This window comes from Papio anubis, chromosome 7 (genome assembly GCF_008728515.1).
Source record: "Papio anubis isolate 15944 chromosome 7, Panubis1.0, whole genome shotgun sequence".
Classification (NCBI taxonomy): Eukaryota; Metazoa; Chordata; class Mammalia; order Primates; family Cercopithecidae; genus Papio; species Papio anubis.
The window spans coordinates 139249340-139263502 of NC_044982.1; positions in this window are offsets into that span (position 1 = coordinate 139249340).

Below are 14163 nucleotides of genomic sequence, written 5' to 3' on the forward strand. Positions count from 1 at the left end.
AAAATTAGAAACTCCAAGGAAAACAAAAGAAGGAGATTAATGGTCCAACCGTGAAGCAAAGTCAAATGTAAATTGATTTTATAGAATTAATTGAGTATAATGGGAAAACATGCTTTTAGCTTTGACGCTAGAAACTTTTCCTACCAATGAATCAAGGATCCTAAGGTGAGACCTACAAAGAAGGGGTAATTCTGGCATGCTGTTCAATATAGCAATGAACAGCATTTACATGATCATGACAATGTAAACAGGTTTAGGTTTTTGTTTCCAATGTTTACCATCAGTTTATATGAAGTACATTTGCTTGTGATTGCAGAATGGAATGTAAACAACTTTGACAACGCTAATGGATGGGTGATAGGGAGGCATGTAGAGGGTGGAAGGAGAAAAGGTACAGGAAAAGGTAAGATACAAATATATTCATCCTACATTTAAGCCTACATTTGCATGGAGTTGGTTTTTTGTTGTAATTTGTTTTCTATTTTCGTATTGGTACTGCCTGCATTTCAGTTTTTGAAGATATCAGCAAAGATCTGTAACAGAAAACTGTATTTTCAAACTAAGCTCCTTACTTTGACAGAAGTTGTTGAGTTCCATAATTAATTCTTGTCTGTAGATCAATGGATTGCATAAAGGCAGATCAACCTTGACAAGATGGAACAAATACAATCATTAGTGAAGTCCTAACAATGCAGAACAATTGGTTGTGAATTTAGGTCAGTTTATTTGCCTTGAAACACTTTTACTCTATACTATGTCATGCTTGACCAGTCGTTACTGTGTGTTTGACATGTTTTGTAATTGTTTTGTAGGCAATTGGAATCTCTAATATAAAACTTATGTATGTATTTAAGAGATGTGATCGTGCAGAATATGGACGGCATAGTTAACTAGAGGTTTTAACATAATACAGGAAAAAAGGGCATAAGTATAGTAAGATTTTGGAATAGTATCCATGGTTAGAATATGGGAGTTGAATGTACAGGGAGGAGAAGTCGTCTGCTAAAGTATGGGAGTGGAGCAGCGCTGTGTTTCCAGAAGACAAGAAAATCTGGATCTGGATTTCACAGTTCCTTCACAGTGGGAACTTCAGATTTGACAGGCAATGTCACGGGCCCAAGAAGGGGACCTCCTTATGCAGACAGGATGGTACCTGCTTTTTTAATCATCAAAAACTCGACTTCCAACAGACCAGGTTTTTGGGTTACTTCCTCATTTCCATGGATCATTTCTTGTGGCTGTAAGAAAGATACAGCAGCATAGGCATATTTTATTTCATTGGAAGTTAGTAGACTTGTCCTCTTTTCTGGGGTTTCCTTTATATTCAGCAGGGTGAGAGACTTAGGGAGAACTCTAGGTTTGCCTGGTAAGGAATTTACTCCTCTTGCCAATTAGAAAGCACAAAAGAATCCAGTTTCTATAAGCTTCCCAGGAGATGCATATTTATGAGTAAAATGCTTTCTATTACTCCTTCACCTAATGTGTCCTCTTTTCTTCAACGTTAGGTTCAGAATTCTTTTTTAAAATTATTATTATTATTATTATTATATGAGACAGAGTCTCGCTCTGTTGCCCAGGCTGGAGTGCAGTGGTGCAACCCCAACTCACTGCAACCTCTGCCTCCTGGGTTCAAGTGATTATTGTGCCTCGGTCTCCTGAGTAGTTGGGATTACAAGCGTATGCCACCATGCCTGGCTAATTTTTGTATTTTTAGTAGAGACAGGGTTTCTCCATGTTGGCCAGACTGGTCTCAAACTCCTGGCTTCAAGTGATCTGCCTGCTTCGGCTTCCCAAAGTGCTGGGGTTACAGGAGTGAGCCACTGTGCATGGCCTTAGGTTCAGGATTCTTAACAATTTTTGTAAATATTTGAGAAGAATCTCTGAAGACAAATGCTAAGCTTGATGGATAGTTCCAGTGCCTCCAGCTTTAATCTTGTTGCATTCAGGTGAGCACACATTCCCTTGGTCATGAGTTAGGCAGCCATACCCAAAAACAGTCAGGTTAATTTCATATACTCACTCCTGGTCATAATTTTAGTCATCAAAAGACTGTCCTTTATGTTTTTCAAGATTCTTTCTGAAACCTTTGACGAAGGATGCCTCTTAGTTTCTGTTGTTAATGTGGGATAAGTCAAAACATTTGCTCATTCTTATTTGTGAGAAAGGTCATCACTATTATTGCTTCTCACCATACCCTTGACCTCCACCCCATCTGGCCCTTTTTAATTATAGTGTACATGACTTGCCAAGAACAGAGATCTTGGGCTGTCTAAACTGAACTCTTGATCTTTGTCTTCACTGTTCTTTCATCTGTCTTCTGCTCATGAAGACATCTTCATCTTTCCAAATGCTGATGCCAGGAACTTGGAGCAATCCTTGATCTCTATTTTCTCATCACTCACTCTATACAATCTCTTCCAAGTTCTGTAGATTTTATTTTGAGTCCATCCACTATCTAAGTCTATATTCCCTCGAGACTAAGCCATGTACATCTCTTTCCCAAACACCAAAAATAGCCTCACTAGTTTCTTGCTTTCTTTCTTGGACCCTTGTAGTCTATTCTGCACATGATTGTTAGAGTAATCATTTTTGGAAAAACAAAAACAAAAACAAAAACAAAACACAGTTGTCATCCTGTCACTGTTGAGCTTAAAATCTTTCAGTTGGCAGTCAGTATACTTAAAGTACAAATTTCTTGACATGATTTGCAGCAGTTTTTGATGCAGGCCTTGCCTCCAACTCCAACCTCATCTTGGCCCATTCTCCTCCTGACCCCAAGCCCTTTGCTTATATCAGCCTCCTTCCATTTAGTTGAATGTGGCCAAGCTCTTACTTTGAGGCCACCACACACCTAAACAGTTCTTTCTCTCGGTCTTCACCCAGATGATTCCTTCCTGCCTTTCAAATCTTCCTTTCATTACCACTTCCTTAAAAATGTTCCCTGTGATTTCCATGGTATACAAGATCCTCTGGTCATACTACTTGCACTACAGAATTTATCACACTTTGAACTGACAAGTTATTGTATGTGCATGTATGTATATTTGTCTAACATCTATCTTCCCAGTCAAACATGTGTTCCATACAAGAGGGGACTTTATCTCATTTATTTTTCTATTCTCGATAGAATACCTAGCATGTGGTAACTGCAGAAAAAATTGTTGAGTGTTTGAGTGAATGGAGCTTAGCCTATTGAGGGACAATTACTGTATCGTTAGAGCTCTCAAATATGTGGTCCTGAGTTTTGAGTACTCAATTGAGAAGCCACATAAAAATTTGAGGTTTGATTTGACATTAGTGAGGACAAGGGCGAACCCTGCTGCAAACATGCAGAAAAGAAGGGACATGGGCCAATGGGATTAGGGAAAGGCAGAAGTAAGAAAGGATAAAGCAGAGGCCAGGCTAGACTTGCATTTGTCACATCTGTGAACAGCTGCTTGCCTTTAGAGATGTGTTCTTCTATACAACTGTAGTATGAGTCACGTATATGACTTTATATTTTCTAACAGCCACATTATACAATAAGAAACGAATGAAATTGATTTTAATAAATTATTTTAATTTATGCAATATTACAAATGATTACTATTTTAACATGTAATCAATATAGAAAATTAACCAGATATTTTACATTCTTTTTTCATATAAGTCTTTGAGATCTGCTCTGTACTTTACACCCACAGCCCATCTCAATTTAGATCAGCCATATGTCAAGCACCCAATAATCACAATTGGCAGGCTGACGACTACCATATTGGACAGAGCAGGCTTATAGGTTCTTTCTTACATTAGTCTACTTGGTTGCTATGACAAAATAACATAGATTGGGTGGCTTAAGCAACAGACAATTCTTCTCACAGTTATGGAGGCTGGGTAGCACAAGATGAGGGTACCAGTATGGCTGAATTCTTGGTAGGAACCCGCTTCCTGGTGTGCAGACTGCCACGTCTAGTTGTGCTTGGCATGGCAGAAAGAGAGAGAGCACTCTGGTGCCTTCCTCTTCTTATAAGGACATTACTCCCATCATGGGGGGCCCATCCTTGTGACCTCATCTAAACCTAATTACTTCCACCTACCTTAACATTCAGGATTAGGGCTTCAACATAGGAATTTGGACATTTGGTCCATAACTCCTAAAAGGTTTATTGGCACTGACCATGAGCTTGCCCTGATTTTCTCCTAGTGGGATATTATCATGATTCCTTGCAACTTTAATCCTCCTCCAGGCTGAGGGTAGTGGGTAAAGCTCACATGTAAAAAAGGAAGCTTTTGTGTGGCTCCAGATCAAAGAACTACAATGGAATGTTCAGGAGGCCGATTGTACTTAGAACTTTAAACAATCAGAACTTTCAGGAAACAAATGAGATGCTCTCTCTTGCACTTCTTGTCATTAGAAGAGCCAAGTAGCAGCTGATGTCCACTTGGGCCAGGATTCGATAATTCAATGAAGACTTCTATCAGACAATCCCTGAAGTCCCTTTGAATCATGAGGTTCTATAATTGAATTCAACTTGAAACATTTCTCCAACAAAACATACTATTTTTCTTTCTTTTCTTGACCTTCATTTAGAAAGCATTAGCAAATGCTTTAGAAAGTATTTTATTTTCAGAGCAAACAAGTTTTCATCTATAGCTACACATACATAGAGAATTGGAGAACTTAGGCAACTACTCCAATAATTTTAGAGAAAAAATAGTGAAAACATTTGAGGCAAGCGATATCCCTTTAACCGCTTGTTTCCAGACTGCAGTTTTGTTAGTATGAACTAGGCCTACATGAGATTTTTCCCTCCAAAGCATGTTAGACTTATTTACAATCTGTATAATGTATGTTAGAGATGGCAGCTTATTTTAATTTTTATTTTATTGTTACTATTATTATTTTTAGAGACAAGATTTTGCTCTGTTGCCCAGGCTGTAGTGCAGTGGCACAAACATAGAGCACTACAGCCTCAAACTCCTCGGCTCAAGCAATCCTCCCACCTCAGCCTCCTGAGTAGTTAGGACTACAGGCCCTCGTCACCACACCCAGCTCAGCAGCTTGTTTTTAAAATGAAATCATAATTACACAATTGTATATGAAATTATGTAATATTTACAAATAGACCAATTTTCTATACTGCATAATGCAGTCAACCTGGTAAATACTGACTTACTATAGCAACGTCTCATATTGTTAAATCTGTACATTTTACTTTCTGTTTGTTGCCAGGAATGGCTTTGTGAGGTCTAAGCCTGTTTGATGCTAAGCTCTTGCCTTCCTAATTCTGAGAAGACAGAACTCAGTCCAGCTAGACAAATAGTAATTCTATTGCTTTTAACCCAGGAGACAAAATATTAACATTTTTTTTTTGAAAATAGAAGAATACAAAGAAGTTGATAATATGGAGAAGAGTGAATTTTGCAATCACAAGCAGTCCATATTTTTATTTTTTAAAGGACTAAGGGTTAAAGTTGTTTCTAGAAATCTGCAAATTTTTTTTTTCCTTTTTTTTTTTTTTTTTTGAGACAGAGTCTCGCTCTGTCACCCAGGCTGGAGTGCAGTGGCGCAATCTCAGCTCACTGCAAGCTTCACTTCCTGGGTTCACACCATTCTCCTGCCTCAGCCTCCCGAGTAGCTGGGACTACAGGTGTGTGCCGCCACACCCGGCTAATTTTTTGTATTTTTTTAGTAGAGACGGCGTTTCACCGTGTTAGCCAGGATAGTCTCGATCTCCTGACCTCGTGATCTGCCCACCTTGGCCTCCCAAAGTGCTGGGATTACAGGTGTGAGCCACCACGCGAGGCCAAATTTTCTATATTATTTTCAGTGTGCAAGTGCTTCCTGTAATTGTGGAGAGTCTGTTATTAACTCTACCAACTCAGATATATTCTCCATGTGTTCCTCAATCCTTATGCCCTGACTCCTGCCCCATATGCACACACTGCTCCCCCCCACACACAGGTGTGTCTTCCTGTGTGCACACACACTCACATATACACAAATATGCAGCAATAGGAGTCTATTCTGTTAAGTCAGAAAATTTTCTCTCTCTGTTCTCAGGTGAGGTAACAGAATGCCTTTGTTCTTTTTATATCTTCCTAAGTTCTTTGTATCGTATCAGTTACCAGAGTCCTCTAAGACTAAGTTCAAAGCCTTTAGCTCTATGCCCAAAGAGTAGTTTAAAGCCATGGAAGAATCTATCCTTGTCTTATTTAGAAAGGATTTCTCTCAGATGAAAATGGAGGGCTCTTTCTTTCTTTAACTTTATTGTTTAATACACTCGCTCATGCATGTAAGCATTGATTCATCCAGTAAATGTTATTTCTGCACACCTACTTTATGCCAGCCTATGAGGAGAGTAAACCCCATACTATGTCCTTACTTAGCTCACAAAGCAGCAAGGGATACATTCATCAAAACACTAACTTCATGACAACATGACAAATTAGGTAGTGGACAAGTGTGCTCAGTGTCAGGGGTGGGCGTGCTGAAGAGGGAGTGACGAGCTCTGCCTGCCTCCCAGAAGAGATGGTATTTGAGCCAGGCCTTCAGGAATGCTGTGCACTTCTAGAACTTGGCAGAGGGTGAGGGGCTACAGCCTAGGAGAGGGAACAAAGAAGGAAAGCACAGAGAATGTGTGGGAGCGACAGGTGGTATGAAGTGACTGGAGCTGAACTCAAGGTTGCAAAAGCCAAGAGTGGGCAGGTTGTGAGGAACATAAGGGCTGGGTCTGTCCTGGGAATTTGCCTACTTCTTTCTTGACCTTCAGGATATTTTTAAATTCTAAGTATAAAGATGGAGATTAGAAAGTCTTCTGCAATGTTGGATTAGAAAATATGAGAAACAATCAGGCTACATTTTGGTGGTGGTAGCCACAATAATGACGACCTCCTCCTCCTCCTCTTTCTCTTTCTCCTCCTCCTCCTCCTCTTCCTTCTCCTCCTCCTCCTCCTTCTCTTTCCTCCTCTTCTTCTTCCCCTACTCCTTCTTCTCCTCAATTATCTTCCTCCTCCTTGTCCTCCTTCTCCTGTTATAAAATAGTAGGAATGCATGATTTTGTTGTAATTTTGCAAACAATGGTGCATAGAATGCCTGGACATGGGGAAATTTGGGTGCCACTCTGTACTAGTTTTCTATTCAGAAACAAGATGCAGTTATCTCATACACATAAAATGTTAATGAGTTGAGGCTCTGTGCCCACTGTGAACTACCCATGGCCTGGATCTGCTGTGGAGAACTCTGGAGATTGCTGGGTAGAATGTCAGAATTCAAGTGCCCTCAAAGCCCTATTGTGACCAAATGGCTCTTGGTATGAATAGGGATGTTCACACTCAGGCCTGTGACCACAAAGTAGCCAGCCCACCATCCCTAGATGATTTTGCAGTCTTTGCACACCAGAATGGCCATAGGCTTGTTTTCTTCTGGACTAAGCCTGCAGATCCTATGAGCGAGTAGAAAAATCTAATGTGAAAATATGTGCCTTGCACAGGTTGTGATATCCAAAAAGTTACCACAGGGGAAAACGACTAATTAACCTTGTTGAGTCTGGAGAGCCAGTACTTAGATCCTAAGAGCCAAGACCATGTTAGTTTGCCAGGCAGGTTAGACTAATCAGAGTTGGCCAGGATACTTTGCGCATTCAGACACAGCCTGGATCCCCACAATAGTTTCTTGGCCTGACTTTCGAAAAGCATTCCCTGTACATAGGGTTACTTCTGAACCTCCATTGTTGACCTAAGCAGGTTACTACTCCAGCCTCTAAAGGACCAGTGCAGCAGACATCCAGCCTTGCAAGCTCACAGTCATAAACATTTTTCTGAGCTCACATAAGCCCATCCCAGAAACACCTTCATGCATTTCATAAAAGGATATAAAGGATCAATGAATTGAATTTTGGCAAACCTAAGCTTCTTATACTTTAACTATTTTCTCTAAACTCTGTCTCAGCTTTCTGCATTCATCTATGACAACTCTTCATCTATCATCAGATTTCTCATTATTGATCCCCACTCCACCCCTACCACTCAAACAAGTTTGTTACTTTCTCTGTATGTGCTCAATCAACTTCTTTTTTCTTACCTAAATTTATCTCCCTCCAGCTCTTGTGGCTCTGGCTTACTTTTTATATTCTCCATAACACTTTCCCCAGTAACCTCTAGAAAACACAAATATCTTCCCTTTTTTCATTTGCATTTTAGTAAATATTTATTGAATGTATATTTTATGTCATTATTATGTGCTATGAAGAATATAAGGGCAAGTTAGGATATTTATGCTCAAAGAGCTTATGGTTTAAAGAAAAAACTAGTTAGATAGACAAGGGAAAAGGTGACTAACAGTGACTAGAGGGATGAGACTGCAAAAGAAATTGCATTTGAACAGAGCCTTGGTGAATGTGAATTATCGTTGATTTCTGACTGTGTTTACCACATGTTGTATCTTGTACTATGGCATGTAATTACACCTAATGTGACCATCCTTTAAAACATACAATTTATTTCATGCCCAATTTTGTCAACTGTGGGTGGGATTGGTCTCCCTGGAAGAGAGTAAACTCCTTTAGTGCAAGCCCTGTCATCTTTTTCTCTTGTATTCTTCAGGCATACGTCCTGTGCTTCATTAGTCCTAGCTGGATCATGGACATATTACCATCATTACAAATATCAATAGCTTGTGATTACTTCAAACAATCTGAAGTTGAAGGACCCCAGATATCCTTTAAAACAGGGTGTGTTGTACAGAATTATAATAGTCTTGGTAATGACTGAGGTCAGGAAACTTTGGCTTCCTGATTGATGATTTCCCCCAGGAGTTTTTATAGCCAATCTTCTTGCTTGTTGGAATGGCTGGGAAGTAGGGATTACCATTTGTGAGCAACCCAAATAGTGATGCATTTCAAAATACTGCTGTCCTTCTTAAAGCTACTGTACCACTAGAGTCTGCCTAATGCCTCCAAAGGATCCTCTACAGGGGCCTCATTAGAAACATTGAGATCTTGAAACCTAAATTTAGAACTAAAGTAATCTGATGTTGGTGGCCACATATCAATCTCTCCTAGAGCACAGTTAACTCTGCCATATGGCCTAGCATAATCAAAGAGGAGGAGCCTTCACACCAAGCTGATAGGGCCCACATGGGAAATGTTGGCCTTTCATTTCTGTTTTTCCCCATAAACTCGGTATTTAAAAAATGCTTGTACTGTTACCTGGTGGCAGTTCATGGCCTTAGGAAACTCTGGTTTCTTGATTGATGATTTTCCCCAGGAGTTTTTATAGCCAATCTTCTTGCTGGTTGGAATTGCTGGGAAGTAGGGATTACCATTTGTGAGCAACCCAATACACGAGGCAGTGACTTCACATTTGGGGTGTCAGGGTTACCCATTACTTTCCTGCTGGAAGCAACATTCTTCTCAGGTGGTTCCGTTCCTGTGTCACCTCCTTCAAGCTTTAGAAGTCAGCAAAGCCAAAATATTGGTTTATCAGACATCAACATATGCTTATTCCTCCTGCCTCTCCCCCTTACCCAAGAAGACAGAATCGAGGGCTAACCACTTGAATGTCTCTGTGTGGCACTGCTTTCAAGATTTCAGCTATCACAGTCATGCAGCAATACCTTTTGGATCAGGAAAGCCTCACTGTCTAAGGACTTGATTTTCTGGACTGTTAGCTTGTGTTCAAGGATGTTAGTTTCCCAAGCATGGCACTTAGCAGTTTTAGGAAATGCTGATACAACTGTAGCAATTTTCCCCAATTTGTTCCTGACGAAGAAGTCTCTTCAAAATTGAGTTGGCTTCTTTTCTTTTATTCAAAAATGCTGGTAAACACAATTAGCCTCATTAACCTCAGTTTCTGTTTCATAACCGAAAATTAGCCTACAATCACTGGTTTGCTGGAAAGCACAGTTGTAATTAGTCTTTAACTGACTGATATGAAAAATCTGTCTCTTCTTTAATTTCTCTGACATCTCAGTGAATATGAAAACATGTCTGAACTCTCCCACATTGGCACTGGGGACAGGAATAAAAATAAATCAGAGATTTAAATCAAGGATCTCAAGCTGAGACATGAAAACCGATATTCTTGTACGTAGAAATTGGAGACAAGGGGGCGTTCGTTGGGGAGGTGATAAGCAGAAGGTAGAAACTATGAAGTCTATTCTCAACACCATTTCTAACATGTCCAAAGGAGGTTACTGGGACACTGACTTCTATAGGCAAAGTTAAATGATGGTCTGTAAAAAAAAAGACAGGGAAAAAAGTACTTGCTCTCTTGGCACAGGTGAAAAATCACTATCTCAGCCCTTGAAATCAATTTTGTTGACCGGCTTTAACAACAATGCCTTTTTTGTGAGCAAGATAAGAAAGTCACATTTCCTGAGCAATCTTGACATGTGCGTCGTTCTCAGGCTAGCACTTAAAGATGCGACTTTTAGGTCTTGTGACCAGAAGAGCTGAGATCATGAGTTTAATCAAGAAACCCTATGGTCATCATTCCTCCAGTGGCTGGTACCCCCAGAGAAAATGTCCAGTGCAGGAAAGATGAGGATGTTCATTTCCTTTAGCTCAACTGTTAATCTGCTAAGGCAAAGAGAAAGTAATATGAAGTAGTTCAACTAGGTGTTTAGGTCTGAGTTTAACAGAGTGTGGCCTGGGGAGCCATGCAGTGACTGGTGTCCATTTGGTGAAGTTCATAAATCTGGGTTAGTCACTGAGTAGTCTTAGTCCATTCAGGCTGCTATAATAGAATATCATAGACTGGGGAGCTTATAAACAGCCTATGATATTCTATTACAGCAGCCTGAATGGACTAAGACAAAGATCAAGGCAGATTTGGTGTCTAGGGAGGGCCTGCTTCTTAGTTCCTAGATGGCAGTCTCCTTGCGCAGTTCTTGCTCAAACATGGTGGAAGGGGTGAGGGAGCTCTCTGGGATCCCTTTTATGAGAGCACTAACCCCAATCATGAAGGCCCTGCCTTCTTGCTCTAATCACCTTTACAAAGACCCCACCTCCTACTACTGTCATCTTGGGCTTAGGATTTCAACACATGAATTTTGGGAAGATGCAAGCATTCAACTTACAGCACTGAGATGGCTAATTAAGCATGCACACTGAAGTGTGCCCTTTCACACCCTCTGCTCTTAGAAAGATGGCATGATAGGGATGAATATCTCAAGTATGAGAGTCCTTAACGCAGACATAATCCCTTTCTTTGCCACTTCATCCCCTCCCACACTGCTTTGTTCTCTTAACTCTCAGTGAAAGGTTTTAATTTCCAAGTTGTTTCTCTATAGATTTGGATGGTGATCCCTGACATGCACCCCCTCAAGGCCTCTGAACTGCCTCACTGTCAGTGTGGACTCTGGTTTGAGGGCTGTGAAATTGAGTCGAGTCGTTCTGTCTCGGTGCCCAAACTGCAAATGAGACATCTTATAATTCAAATTGAAGTTCTCCTGCGTCATTCCCTGCACCTCTTATCAAGCCTCATAAGAGTGAAATAAAATAGTCACTAAATCAGAAAACAATCCAGGGCAGTAAAATAGCTTTTATTAGGCACAAAAGGCATTAGGTACAAATAAAATAATGAGGGAAGACATTAATATTACTTCCTCTGTGCTTGTTGGAGAAAGTGGTGTGTGACACTTGACTGAGTAGCAATACCTATGAAGCATCTTTCTTTCTCTCTTCAGCATTGTTTATATCAGAGGTTCTGTCTATGCAATAGCCAGGTTGGGAATAGCCATACAGTTGGGCAAGGAAACTGGATCTAATTATTCAGAGTCCCCGATGGAAGTGTCTGAGTTCTGTTTTAAGAGAATTCTGTTTTAAGAATTCCCAGGAATGTGCCATTTAGGAACCACTGTATTCCAAAGAATGACACAGAGACTTTTACTTGGAGAAACATGTTTGTGCTTAGTTGTCCCCCACTGTGCTCCGCTTTCTCTGGCCTTACAGCCATATGCTTTCTCCATTTTATTTTCTGTTTATTTCAAACAAGCATCGCTTATCCTACACAGAGAAGAAAGAGCATGGGGGTGGTTATTCTGATAAGACATTCAGGGATAGAGAATGCTCTTTTCCCCTGGCATTCATTTCTTGTGTGTTTCTTTTGAGTAATTAAACACAGAAAGGTCACCTAGCATCCTGGCAATAACAGGAAATGGGAGGGGGGAACGTAAAGTAAAAGCAAACAATCAATATGAGGAAGTCAACACTGTGTTTTTGTTTTCCTTCCAGTTTCTCTAAAAAGGGTTTAGCTATGTATCGATTATTCATATGCCACCTACTTCCCCAAAGATTTTTGAGGCAGTCCAATTTGATAGCACCTCAGTAACACCTGCAAGTTCCTAGATTTAATTTCTTGGCAGAACAACAAGCCGATACAAAAATCTGATTTGAATGCTTCTAAATTTCAGTGAAATAAAAAATTGGTCTCAGCTAAAACACCTGTATTCACTCGTTCCAGTTCTCCGTTCCACCATCCAATCATGTTATTTTCATTTCAAGAAACTATTTCCTTTCTTGCCCTGCTCAGAAGCATGTGTTAAAACAGGAGCAATTACAAGATTTGACTCTTTCCATTTCTTGCACTTATTGGCCCAGTCCAGTGAGGAGTGCAATCTGTATCTCCATAGCCCCAGCACTTAGGGGGCCCAGTGTCAGAACGAACCCTCTTTCAATAGAGCAGCTTATCTAGAGAATGACCACTCTCTGGATCACTTCCTCTACTTGATACCATGATAGGAGTCATTTTCAAATACTGAACACTTTTCATTAAACTGGGTTGTTGCCATTCTGTGAAAATACCTTCAGCTTTCTCACTCTATGGTATTATTGATGTTATTTTGGCCTGGACCTCTATTTAAACTCCCTGATACAATCTTCCTCATTCTTCATGGCTTTGCTCAAAGATGCTTGTCTCATCAAGCCTTGGGTATCGGTTATCAATTGTCGCAATAAAGCTGCATAACAAATAACCACGTTTTAATAACATACAGCAATTAACATTTATTTATTTATTTTTTGCCTACAAGGTAACTGCATGGTTCTTACGATCTCAGTTGGTTTCACCCATGGATCTGAAGACAGCTGTGTGATGGCAGGAAGGTCTCTTGATCTTGGCTTGGCTCTCTCACATGTAAGGGGTTGGTTGGCTGTGAGGTGGCCTAGGATGGCCTTAGCTGGGACGACTATGCTTTTTTCACATGACCTGTCATCCTGTAGTGGGTTAACTTAGGATCGGTCTCATGGTGGAGACAGGTTTGTGAAAGAAGGAATGGCCTTGCCATTTCCTTGAGGCTTAGGCTGACAGGTGGCACACCATCACTTCTGCTGCATTCTGTGGCCCAAAGCAAGTCACAAGGCCAACTCAAGGCTTAGGGAATTTGACTCTACCATTCTATGGGAGAAACTGCAAAGTTACATCACAAAGGGTGGGGAGAAATGAATAAAAACTTGGAAAAATGTTTGCAATCATTCTACTACAACTTTTGTGATTACCTGTCTGGAGTAGTTTTCTGTTGTCCTTCATTTTTACTTTTTTTGAAAGCAATTTAAAAATAGGATGTCATTTGGGCCCTTGTTTTATCTCCATCTATGACTCCTTTAAAATCAGAGGCTGTGATTCATTTATTGTTTGGTCCTCAAGTTGCTTAATGCAGTTAAACAGGCATATGTCAGATTAGAAACATTCTAAAAATAAGGCAAAATAGAAAACATAAGCACACAGAATTTAAAATCTGGAGTAACTTCAAAAGTTTATCTAGTGCATTACCCTGTGTTGCAGTAAGTAAGCCACCCAAAATGAAAGGCCAACAACAAAAAAATTGCCTCAAAATGCAAAGAAGGTCCTTCTCTAATCAATGCTGATTGCAAAGCAAACACTATTCATGCACACCAATACTCCAACTTTAATTTTTAAATTTCTTAGCAGACAGGGAAAAGCCATTTTTCTGTCTTCATCTTAGCCTTCACTGTCTGCCTTCCTCTTCTCACTGTGATTCAGCTACACACTTCATCAGTGACAATGACATCTGCTTAGCGTTCAAAGATTGGAACAGTGCCTGAGCACCAAGAATAGTGCTTTGCTCAGTAACTGCTTGTTGAGAACAGAGATGCAGGAGGGAATTCCTTCCACCTTAGTGTCTCGTGGTCCTGTCTAATAAAGGATTTTCCTGGAGGGCCA